Below are 13,321 nucleotides of genomic sequence, written 5' to 3'. Positions count from 1 at the left end.
TTTCCTCTGTTAGCTTCACTAACATGGATTCCGTATCTATGATTACACCTAGATACTTCACTCTTCTTGCTGTTTGAGATTACTTTTTGAAATTTATCAGCCATCCATACTGTTTTAGGTAATCCAACACCATTCGTGTTTGTTGGATTGCTTGTACTTCTGTTCTTGCCATAATTAGTAGGTTGTCTAAGTAAGGCCAAATCGACACTCCTTGTATTCTGAGATTGGCCACCAGTACTATCAGTACCTTTGTAAACGTTCTGGGCGACGTTGATAGGCCGAATGGCAGAGAAGTGAACTGATAAGTGTTTCCTTTTAAGCGAAACATCAGGTATTTTTGATGTCCCACAAATATAGGAATATGCAGATACGCGTCTTTTAAGTCTATCATTGTTAGGCAAGACCCTTTTTCTATGTCTGGGAGTATGGATCTTATAGATTCCATTTTGAACTTCCTTACTTGAACATATTTGTTCAGCCATCTGAGATCCAGTATAGTCCTGAATCCTCCTGACGTTTTTTTTACCACAAAGAATCTGGATAGGAATCCAATCTCTTGGTACCTTTTTGACTACACCTTGGTCTAAGCTGTGATCCTTTGCGTTTATCACACACTGACCCTGAGCATTTCTCAGGTAAATTTTTATCACATGGTGAACACTTTGCTGTATGCAGCTGCTTGTGTTTAATTTTTGCTTCACTTTTTTCTTTGGTGGTGTCTGACCTATAATAGGTACAACTAAGTATCAATTAACTCTTTAGAATATAGGAAAAAAAATATATGAAAAAAATCTATATCACTTAATTTTCTCCTGGCTTACCCTGACTTTACAGACTGTTTTTTATCTTCATCCATATTGACCACTCTTTTCCACAGTGCTCTGTCACATACAAACATAGTATAAGTATCCTTACAAGATATCCATTGCCCTAGCAGCGCCGCTGCTTACAGTGCCTTACCACAGCCTGACCCGCGCGTCCCGTCTCTGACGTCAAGACGCCCGCCGTGTCTCCCGGCGCGACGCCCTGTGATGACGTCAGATGCCAGCACGTGTGCTTTCGCTGCCGGCATCTAAATTCCACTGTAGTGGCCGCTCTGTACGTTTTTCTAGCCGGGCATCTTTACCCGCGCTGCACCAGACGGCTGGGTACCTCAGCAGATGGACTCCCCATGAACTGCTCTCGACGGTGGGGGTCTCAGCATATTTCCACGTCCCTTCTACTCTGGGCAGCGAGACAGGACTGCAGCACTTCATGGGGTAAACCATCCATCTACCAGTAAAGAAAAGAAAAAGACACATAGCCTTGTGGGGGCAGTCCTTATATAGGGTGGCAGTGTCTTTTTGTTCCTTTCAGAGATCTTCCCAGGAGGGCTAAACCCAGAAGCATGCTGCCATGGGGAGGTAGAGGAAATTATTTTTATAAAAATGAACTACAAAATTTCACAAGGAAGACCTCTCACCAATTCCATCGCAAAACACAGAGATCACTCATGGAGGATTCCAGCAGTGATGAACTGATATTGAGTGATAACTCAAGTGAGGACTCAAAGGATGTACACACTGATGACAGTGAAGATTAGGATGGCAAATGATGACATCAGTCAGTCTGTACCTTATTGTAGGGGCCCAAACAAAGCAGTCATTTCAGTCACAGGTTTGGCAGTCCCTCTGGCTGAAATGACTAGTTTGTCATGTGCTATTACAACCTACCAGGGACAATTCCATCTTGTACCTCTTCTTTTTCTTGAGATTCTTCTTATTAAATGATGCACTATTTTGAGCATTGCTTCTTTTATTGTGGGGGCTCAAATGAACCAGTCATTTTAGTCATAGGTTTGGCAGTCCCTCTGGCTGAAATGACTGGTGTCAAGTGCATAATGTCCTATTACAACCTAAGGGTGAGTGGGCTGGCCCAGTGACAATTCCATCTTGCACCTCTTTTTTGCCATTATGTGCTTTTTGAGGCCTACTTTTTCAAACTACCATCCTGTCTGCTAATCACAGAGGTGAGCAATGAGATTATTATCGCTTTTCCTTATGAAATGAAATTACTATATGAATGATGCACTATTTTTTTGATCATTGCTTTTTTTATTGTGGGTGGGTCCAGTGGCAATTCCACTTTGCACCTCTTTTGAATACCATGTTCTCATTGCCGCCCCTGCAAAATCCCGGGTTTTTCTTGCCGGATTTTTGAGGGGGGCACAGAGCTTCTCAGCTCAAAAGACCCCCTTCACACTGCACCTCAGACCCGGGAATTTCCTGTGTCTGCCCCTTTCACATTGCTTTCCATGGTCTGCCTTCCAACAAGTGTTTGGAATGTAATAGCAGCTTTGATTGGCTGTTGGGAAATTTGTACTAATTACTGTGATTGGCTGTTTAAAAACAGCTTTTATTGGCTGCCTAAAGATGTCATTTTAAATAGGGCTTTTTTCACCAGCACACTGCATAGATTTTATCATGGCTATTACAACATTTAATAAAATATTAATAATAAGGACAATACATTTATGTTTTTATGTACATATTTTAATCATATGTACATTAAAGTGATTTTCACTATATACGTACTTGTATAGCATATAATATATACGTACTTGCGTATAATGTATAATGCATATATTGTATATGTATAATAATTGCGTATAATGTATACGTACTTGCGTAGCATATAATGGATGTCACATGATTACATCCCCCAATGAGCTTGTTTTTTGGCATCATGTGTGAAAAACACGGGTCTGTGCTGTTCACACTGATGTACACCCGTGTATTACCCAGGAAAAACCCTGCAAAAAACCTGTGTCTAATTCCCGGGGCATAACACCCAGGAATTTCACAAATCCCTTTCACACTGAGACAGGACACAGGATTTTTCAGCTTGCCCTGGGAAATACCCGGGTTTTTGCGGCAGTGAGAACGGGGTATTATTGGGCATTAAACTGATAAAAACAGATACACACTTGAAGAACAAGTCAGTGCTGCACAAAACGCCCACTGCTCCTGGGGTGCTCATTGGGTGTTAAACTGACATGTACAATTAGGAAGGGAGCCCACGGTTTCTGAACAGGTATACAGCTCCAACCCAAGGGTAAAAGTGGTCCTAGAGAGGTGGGGGAACTCTTTTCCATCTGCCACCTAATTAGAAGGGGGTTCTCTCCACCCATTAGGCAATGCATTGAGAGATGACTGGTAATAATCACACAGTTGAGCAATGAGATTATTATATGGATCGCTTTTCATTATTATATGAATGATGTACTATTTTTTTTAGTTTTTACTTCTTTTATTGTGCGTGGGCCCAGTGGCAATTCCATATTGCACCTCTTTTGCCATGATGTGCTTTTTGGGGCATTTTCTTTTTAGGCGGCTTTTTGGGTATTAAACTGATAGAAACAGATATACACTTGCAGAACAAGTCAGTGCTGCACGAAATGCCCACTGCTCCTCGGCTGCACATCGTAAACACAATCAAGACAGATAGGGGTCTTTTTTTCACACTGCCATCCTGTCTGCCACTGCAGTGCCACTCCTAGATGAGCCAATTGTTTGTGTGTCTTAGCATAGTTATCCAGCTACCTCGATGCAACCTTTTGCCCTAAAAACAATATTGTGACGTGTAAAGTGGTCAAAATTGTCTGGAAACGGCTGGAAATGAATGTTATTAACGTTAATATTAGCTTAGGGACAAAAATAAGCAAAAATTACGTGATTTGGGTGTTTTTTTGACCATTTAAAAAAAAAAAATCCAAATCCGAAGCTTCTCACTGCCGTTCAACAAATCTTCGGCCCCGACGCTCATCCCTAGTATGAAGCGGTCTAGATTGCTCAGCACACCTCGCTGGCACAAATCTCCCCGTGTGTAGGGTCCATAGGACGTTGCACAGTAATAACAATCTTTATATACTTGTATAGCATTTGTATACTTTTCTTTCTGTACTTTTACATGCATACCTGTATCTCTATATTGTAGTATTTCACTGATAAAGATGTAATACGCCATTTTTAATCTTTTGAAATGCAATGTTTTAAAACCTATACATGCTTCTATTACAGACACCTTTTGTATTTCTGTATTGTATATATCATAGGAGACTAAACCTGTATTACCCTGCCTAGGGAATTTAGCAATAAGATCTCTTACTTACTGGCTGGATGGCTAGTCTTGCAGTTTTCCAAGACCGTGGCTGACAAGGAGGATGATCTATCTGGCTGGCTGCTAAACCATACCTCCTAACAGTCCCGATTTTATCGGGACAGTCCCGATTGTCAGGGCCTGTCCCGATGTCCCACCCGCGGGCGGCAGTGTCCCGCGGTGTGGGGGGGCTGTTGGGAGTCCCCCCTGTCAGCTGCTAAGCAGCGGGGAATAAATGCTGTGCGCATGCGCACAGCGTCTATTCCTGTAGCCAGGGGACTGGGGGCATGGCTAGAGGCTCACAGAGCCTCTGGGTCATGCCCCCATAGCGGCAAAATGGGGGCATGGCCTCGTGGAAGAGCCGCGAGTATAGGCCACGCCCCAAATTAGGCCACGCCCCCCAAAAATTTTGGCGCGCAGGAGGATCGTCCCGCTTGCAGAACTTTGAAAGTTGGGAGGTATGGCTAAACCCTCTGGCTGGCTGGTCTCAGGGTCACTAGTAGAGCTAAGTACAGAGTCAGACACAAATGGAACGCACACTGTTCCTTATATTCTTTCTACTTCTGTTCCTCTTCCTGTGTACAGTGTGTGTACACAGCACACATTGGTCCACCCACCCAACACTATACAGTTTTCTATTATCCCACTAGCCTGTCATTCAATACACGCACAGCCACTTCCTGAGTTCCTGGACCCCTGACACTGAGAACATAAAAGCAGTCTTAAGGTGCCCACACACTAGAACGATTTTTGGGCCGATTGGACGAATTCCTGATAAATCGGCTGATATATCATCCGATGTTTACCGATAATCGGTCGAAAATCGGACGATTTTGGTCCGATGCGCACTCCTGTGGATCTTTAGCTGAATCTTCTGATCTTACGTGCTGCACAAAAGATCAGAAGATTTAACAAAAGATCCATAGGAATGCACACGGGATCTTAAGAAAAATCTTTGGTAAAGATGTGCGCTTGCCTGAAATCTTTTGTCCAGGATGGAAAAAAGATTTCAAGGCTAATTTATGCGCACATTTTACGATCGCAGATCTTTCTAGTGTGTGGGCACCTTTACACTCAATGAATAAACAAAGTGTGATGTTTTGATTTACTACTGCAGAGGCATCTAATGTGACCTGTCGGGTGCTGAGCGATTTAAGCCCCATACACATTAGAAGATTTTCATTTCAAAAGACTTTGCCAAAATCTCTGAGAGATATATATCTTTCATCAAAGTAGTGCGTACACACAGAGCTATTTGCCTCAAAGAGCAAGAGATTTTCAGGAGGCAAAAGACTTTGCTGAAAATCTTTCATATAAAAAGGTGATTTACGTAATGGGCTGGGTTTGAATTACAAGGTTTGGAGCAGGACATTTTATTCAGTGCATTCCTGTTCTTAGTGCCTGATTCAGAACCAACAGCTGGGCTGCTAATAGTCGGAGCCCAGCAATCAAGTAAACTCCACCCGCACCGCTCTGACTGGGCAAAATACCACCCATGTGCATGGCAAACATTTAATTTGCAGCCGTGCATGTAGAGAGAAATCCATTCACTTGCGACAGCAATGTATATGTTACGCCACAACAAAATATACATTGGGGGCAGTGGCGGTGGAAACATATACATTGCTGTCCTGTGAAAAACTTAAGGCATGGCTTTGTTGGACAGGGAACTATCCACACCATAATGCCCATTACACATTATACCACATACAATAATGCCACACACCATACAGGCTCTGTGCCAGGGGTAACATGCTCCGTGCCATGGGTAAGCTACTGTGTGCCCTGCACTGTGCAGTAAAGGAGACAGCCGGACAGAGTGGTGGAAAACCTGGCTGTCTCAGAGCAGGTCTATGCGTCCATTGTGTGGCTATTTCAATGATGCGCCGGCTCACAAGCCAATTTGAACTTGTGGCTCGGCAGCCAATCAGGCATCAGTAGCTCTTGATTGGCTGCCGGGCCCCAAGCTCCAATTAGCTCATGAGTCACAAGCCGGCGCATCAATTGACATAGCCACGCCACAGACGGATGGACCGGGTGCCGGACGGGGTCCCGACAGTCATTAACCCGACGTCGGGATCCCGACTGTTAAAACACAGACGGCCGGGTTCCTGACGGCCGGCAGCTATTTTCCCTCGTGGGGGTCCACGACCCCCATAGAGGGAGAATAGAATAGGTGGCGAGCTACCGTGCCCGCAAGGGGCTTTGTTGCGCTGGCCACGCTGTCTGAGGCCAGGCAGTCGGGATCCCGACTGTCGGTGAGTCATACCACACCCGATGGACCTGCTCTGAGATATGCGGTTTTCCCAGCGCTCTGCCCAGCGGCTGTCTCCTTTAGCGATGTAGGCAGGGACAGCGGGGCAAAGTGAATAGACGGAATGCAGTTCCACCCCAATCCTGCTCACTTTAACCCCTGGGGGGTAGTGGTGCCAATATATACATTGCTGGCTTGTGCCAGCAATGTATATATTACGGGCTAATACATTTTACATTGGTGCCCAGTGGTACCAATAATATATACATTGCTGCCTGTGCCAGCAATGTATATATACTGGCTAATAGATCATTGGTGGCCAGTGGTACCAATAATTAACGTTTTAACCCCCTCCCCCCCAATATCAACACCCACCCAAAGCATGGCGAGCGCAGCAAGCCCGCCAGGGGCGGAGGTACGCGTCCTCCAACCTTTTCATACCCCCACTATCCACTTCTGCGTGGAGTTGATTTTATATAGTGTGGCGAGCGCAGCGAGCCACCACGCCCGAAGTGTGGCGAGCACAGTGAGCCCCTCGAGGGGACGCGGAATACATGTGAAGTAATCCGCATCCGCTCGCCAAGCATCGGGCTGGGTGGCTTGCCACACTATATAAAAGCAACTCCACACCGACGTGGATAGTGGGGGTATGAAAAGGTCGGAGGACGCGTAGCGCCGCTGCTCAGCACGCTTCGGGTTGGCGTTCATAGTGGGGGTGGCGTTAACAATGGGGGTGCATTTAACATAGTAATCACCCATCAGGGTGCCTGTACAATAAAAAAAAAATTGATCGGGTCGCATGCGATGCAATCAAAACGATGGCATAAGATGAAAATCGTGGCCCCGTGCTAGGAAACAAGTACCGAAAATGTTATTGAAATCCCATTAGGTATTGACTGATTGAGAGCTAAGTGAGCTAATCAAAGGCCTAGAACAACATAACTTTGTAAAAGAACAAAAACAATGCATTTTCACATGATGCACGAAAAACCGTACAGTGAAAGGTCAAAGCATATGAAACATCCTCACCTTCATGTAGTTTTTAAAGCTGGCTATATATCATAACAGCCACGATTTCCCTTGAACTCCCTGGCAAATTGATGGTGTACCTATATCTGTGTGATGGACCCAGGTCATCACCTTTAACACCATCTAGCAGTGGACGCTTGGAGATGGTGTCCAAAAGCTACAGTCCGCACCATTGAGCTCTTATTAAGCATGACCCAGGTCATCACTAGTCACCCCGAGTGACTCAGACTCACTGACTTTTGTGCACACCCCATAGAGTTACATACAGATATATTTGTAAGTCGGGGTTCATGATCAGGATATGGATATGAGGTACCAATGACAGCATTACCAATCTGTTGCTATTGCAATTTGCCACCGTAATCTCAGGAAATTGGACTGACCCCTTTGTTTCTTTAAAATAAATATTTTAAAAAAAAATTAACAAGGTTTAAATCTTTAAACAAAATGCACAAGGTTATAATACACATATATCTGTGTACTAGACACAAAAGGTAAAATTATAACCAGAATATATCTTTAGGCTGATAGAGAAATACAAGTCCCATAGACTGAAATGTATTCCACAATAGCTACAGAACAATAACTACAGGAGTACATTTAAGAAGGATCATAAATACAACTAGTAAGCCAGCTTAAAGCAAAGCTTTGAAAGCTAGTCTACTACCTTCTGTGTTTGTGCATAAGTGAGAAAGATGTAGTTTTTTGGATGGCAGTGTTTTGGAGACTCACCTACACTAACTAACTAGATAGATAGATAGATAGATAGATAGATAGATAGATAGATAGATAGATAGATAGATAGATAATATACAAGAGTATGGATGGGTCACAGCCCCAAGATCCATACTCTGGTCTTGACAAAGAGCATGGCGTAGCTCGAAACGTCGACATTGCTAATATGACTACGGTAATGTATTAAACTTTTTACCTGCATCTGAATTGGAAGTCTGGTGAGTGCTCTTTATTGGACACTATATATTTGGCTGTACCCCTGGGAATTCAGCTTGAGATTTGCACCCCAGCAGCTGAAATTGTTGACTGAGTGTGCTGGTTCTACACACACACACACACGCAGCATAATGGTAGAAGATATCACACCAGCTTCGATAATAGAAGGGTGACCGTGCCAGGTCAATTTTAAATACGTTTAAAATTCGCTCTCAGTAGGGAGACCAGCACCAGTCCAATACAGTAAATTACTTCATATTTATTGTCACAAAAGACACTTGTTTATGTAGTCATCATGTCAGAATAAAAACACCATAGTTGCCTACCCTCCTGCATTCTGCAGGAGACTCCCTGAAATAACAGCAATCGCCCTCATTTCACCTAGCCCACATTACACGGTTACATTTTTGGGAGAAAAAGGAATGAGAGATAAATACATTTACATTGGGCAGTATTCAATATAAAATATCGCTGTGTGCAGCGAATCCTGTTTAGGATTCGCAGCACACTCACTGTGTTCCGGAGGGCTGGCTGCCACTCGCTCTCCCTATATTCAATGTCGGAGGGGCGAGTTGCCCCTTGCGGCGAATCTTAACCCCTGCAGCGGACGAGCATCCGCGGCAGAGAGATTGAAGTCTCCCTGCCTGCCCCAGAACTTTTGTGGAGGGGAGGAGGGCTCCCCAGGACCCAGGCAGCACAAGCTGCCCCCCCCCCCCCAAAGCCAGCAGGGGACTGGGTATAGTCATTGCTCCCGATCATTCATATGTAATGATCGGGTGCAGTGAATATATGAATATCTAATGAGCAGCTCGGCTCCCGGCCCCCTGCTGGCTGCTCTGTGTAAAAAAAAAATAATAATAATTTTAATTAAAATATATATTCATGTGCTATAAGCACATGAATAAAAGTAGCACGCCCTTTCACAGAATAAAATTCCTGATTTTTTTACACCAAAATTAAAACAAAAAACCTTTTATTTAAAAAGTTCACATTCCACTTCTCCATGAAAAGATGGAGAATTGCTACACGGAGAGACACGGCGAAAATCACTCAGAAAGATGGCGAGAAGTGCACATTGAATCACTAAGCCCCGCCCCCATGCTGGCAAACCAGCGAATTCAGTGATCTCCGTGGAGGGGGCGGGGCTAAAATGATGTGATTGTGTCATTTTAGCTCCGCCCCCTCCTCTGAGACCCGAGGATTGCGACATTTTTAATGCCGCGATCCGGGGGACAGCGGGGGTCCCCCCTGAATCCGGGAGGGTTGCCCACCCTTCCGGGGGGCCGGGAGGGAGCCCCGATTTTCGGGAGACTCCCGGAAATTTCGGGAGGGTCGGCAACCCTGATATATACATACATACACACACGATGCAACATGGCTGGAATATTAGCACACGGGATCGTATTGTAATATGCAGCCCATGAGGCAGGAGAGATCGCAGATTCTTGCTGCGGTCCCTGTGTGATACATGCGGGGGGTACTTAATATTTGGGGCTAACCCTGCAAAGCTGTTTTTTAGAGGGAATTGGCACAAATATTAAATGATAAGCCCCATAGGTCTAATCAATACACGTACATTTTTCACTCATGGATCACAGGGCTGAAAACATAAAACAATGGAAGAAAAAGCACTCAATACAGTACACTAGAATTGCATGTTACCATCCTACCATCCATGACTAATAACAGATACAGAAGACAGTAATTGCTGTAGCGTGTAATTGATAAGAGGGGAGAAACTATGCTGAATCAGCTGATCCGCAGCTCAGAGCTGCCGCCCTTCCCGCCTGTCACATGACTCGGGCTCAACAATCAGTGTCTGAAACAATTCCTGGCAGAGAAGAGAAGCTCCAGCTCCATATACAAACATAAATGGGCATGCTACTAGCAAATAAATGTCATGTGACGCTAACAAGCCAGCTTTTTTTGTATTATGTAGCAACAAATATATTGATGCTTAAATATAATACCGAAAGACGTTAGGGTATTGCAATGCTGAGGCATTTTAGAGGCTTGATTTATATACAATGGCTATTAATATTAACAGCCAGAATTTTCCAGTTTAGCGTCACTTACTGGGGCAAGAAGAAGTAGCGACAGCCTCAGCTCATTGGCTGTTTATTTATGGTGTAATAAGAGCACAAGGGACCCTCTGCCAACTTCATTTCCTAGTATCAGAAAATAATCATAGTAGCTTGCCCCCGCCCCGTTCCCCTCACTCCTCGTGCAATCTGGACTCGTACCTGTTTCTCTCCAGCTGCCTCAGACCGTAGCAACACACTCCGCTGTGCAAGGGCAGCAGCTCATACTCCTGCTGGGGGGGAGGAGATGTTGATGGAACAGCTGATCTGGTGTTATGAGTCGTGATTACGGAGTGGAGTCGGACTCAGTTATTGTGTAAAGGCTGTAAATACAGCAGATAACTGCTTTCTCACTGTGGCACTGGCGACGTCGCTGACAGGAGACTGTGCAGCAGGCAGAACGTATGTGGGAAATTCAGAACAGTAATACTTCCTGGTGTTAGGGGAATGTGGGCGGTGATTAAATGACACAATTATTTTTCTTGTAAGTTCTATCTATGTAACCTCACACACACACACGGTATGGCCTATTCAAAACGTGGACGTGGTGTGTAATACAATAATGCCCCTTTCAGACCGCACTTTGTAAACGGTATATTGCCGTTTTTTTACCGTTTTAAAACGGTAATCTGTGCGGTCTGAAAGGTGCAGGACCACTTAACCGGTTAGAAAATACAGTTTTTTCTAACCGGTTAAAATGCAGGGTCCTACCCGTTTCAGAACCGGTATTTTAGGCTCAAAATCGGTTCTGAAACGGTATTTAGGACCCAGCCAATGAGCTGGGTCCTAAATGCAGCGCAGTGAATATTTAATGAGCGCTCATTAAATATTCACACCACTGGAGCCGCCCCACGCCCCCCCGCGCGTGTCGACGCCCCCCCCCCCGTGTCGACGCCCCCCCCCCCCCCCCCGTGTCGACCTACCCACCTGCAGCCTGTACCTCCGTTGTGGATCGCGGCACTGCAGTTCTGTATGGTCGGAAGCACTTATAAGAAAAGTGACTTTTGGAAAATGGCTGCCCCCATACGAAAGACAGTTTTTTTAAACAGGTTTTCCTATGGGGCAGCCATTTTCTGAAAGACACTTTTTCAGAAGTGCTTCCGATCCATACAGAACTGCAGTGCCGGGATCCACAACGGAGGTACCGGCTGCAGGGGGGGTAGGTCGACAGGGGAGGGGGGGGGGGCGTCGACACGCGCGAGGGGAGCTGCACGGAGGGGAGGGCTGAAGGCTGCACTGGCTTTGACCCTGTATTTGGAAAGTTTCCAAAAACGGGTCTGCCAGTGTCAAAAAATCGGCACTTAAACGGTAATATACCGTTTAAGAACTGTCTCTCTGCTGTCTACTCTTGGATGACCCAGCGCTTTTTTAGACTTAAAATATCAAGGACTAAGCTGACCTCTTCCCACCCTCCTGCATAAAACCTGACCATCTCTCATCCTAACCTACTGTTTATGCTCACCTCTTTCCCTTCTGTGTCACCCCTGTCTGTCTAACCCTCCCCTTTAGAATGTAAGCTCTCATGAGCAGGGCCCTCTCCCCTCATGTGCCTTTCTTAGAATATATAAACCACTGCCACCCTGATGCTTGCTTCAGTGTCCTGTCCCCTGATGTAACTATCCGTATTAACCATGTACTTGTCCTAAACTGTCTTGTGCTGTAATTCGTTATGTGTTTTTGCTCATAACTATGCTTTGTAAAGCGCTGCGTAATATGTATGCGCTATATAAGAAACTGTTAATAAATATATATATATATATATATATATATATACGCTGCTGAAGGTCGGCACTCGTGCTAGGGATTCAAATTGCCGCGGTGCCTTCCAGAGTATTGTGGATATCCATACAGAAAAGAGGCGGCACTCACGGAGTTAAAGGTGTAAACCAAACTGTATTTAAAAAGTGAAACAGGTCAAATATATATATATACACAAGTCCAGAAAGGAGCAGCACTACCTCAGCAATTTCTTAGTGTCGGTGCCATCCAAATCCCCTCGGGGACAAATACACGCTGCCAGAAAATCCCATTATTAACGTTTCGAACTTTTATTTAGTTCGTCATCAGGATACAAACTAGTCATACACAACACAGAAATATTTATACATACCACCGGACAGAAGCACCAAATCAGCGTGATGGCAGCTCCTGCCACCAGTGTGACGTCATCGACGCTGCCGGCGCACTAAACAATGCGTCAGTGTATCAGCGTCACACTGCGTAGCGGGACGTGCGAGCACGGCCCTGGTTACTATAGTAACCTGTATACACAAAAAGAACATTAACCGTATACTATTTAAAAAAAAACTGCCAGTGCCCAAATGACAGGCGTCTGTCATCTAGGACACAGCACAGGCAAGAAAAAGACAGTTACTAAAGCACCATATAGAACAAGAGAGAAAAAGAGAACAGTTACCAAAAAGAACATTAACCGTATACCATTTAAAGAAAACCTGCCAGTGCCCAAATGACAGGCGTCTGTCATCTAGGACACAGCACAGGCAAGAAAAAGACAGTTACTAAAGCACCATATAGAACAAGAGAGAAAAAGAGAACAGTTACATTAACCCCTTCCCGACATTTGACGTACATTTACGTCATGGCCGGGAGGTACTTCCCGACACATGGCATAAATGTACGTCATGACTTCTAACTGTCACTGCGTCTAGAGACGCAGTGACAGTTAGGTGATGTCTGCTGTCCCTGACAGCAGACATCCCCCCTCGCCGCCCAGGGGGGGCAGGGGTGCCCCCCCCGGTCGGCGATCGCTGTGATTGGCTGTTCAAATCTGAACAGCCATTCACAGCGTTTCCTGTGTTACCGGCGGCTAAGCCGCTCGGTAACACAGGGATCGGTGGTGATCGGTGCT

The 13,321-nt window shown here is 45.1% G+C and overlaps 1 protein-coding gene across 1 annotated transcript in view; it reads right to left on the bottom strand.

Moving 5' to 3' along the window:
• The window catches only part of STX7 (syntaxin 7), a 310,458-nt gene extending 299,585 nt beyond the window's left edge, over positions 1 to 10,873 (bottom strand). Inside the window, exon 1 of the mRNA XM_083167279.1 lies at positions 10,615 to 10,873. The gene's annotated coding sequence lies outside the window, so the exon portion shown is untranslated. The remainder of the gene's footprint in view (positions 1 to 10,614) is intronic.
• Positions 10,874 to 13,321: the final 2,448 nt, after the last annotated feature.

This window comes from Crinia signifera, chromosome 12, assembly GCF_055691185.1.
Source record: "Crinia signifera chromosome 12, ASM5569118v1, whole genome shotgun sequence".
NCBI lineage: Eukaryota > Metazoa > Chordata > Amphibia > Anura > Myobatrachidae > Crinia > Crinia signifera.
Note: the sequence above shows the minus strand (reverse complement) of the source record. Positions and strands in the feature narration are given on the sequence as shown.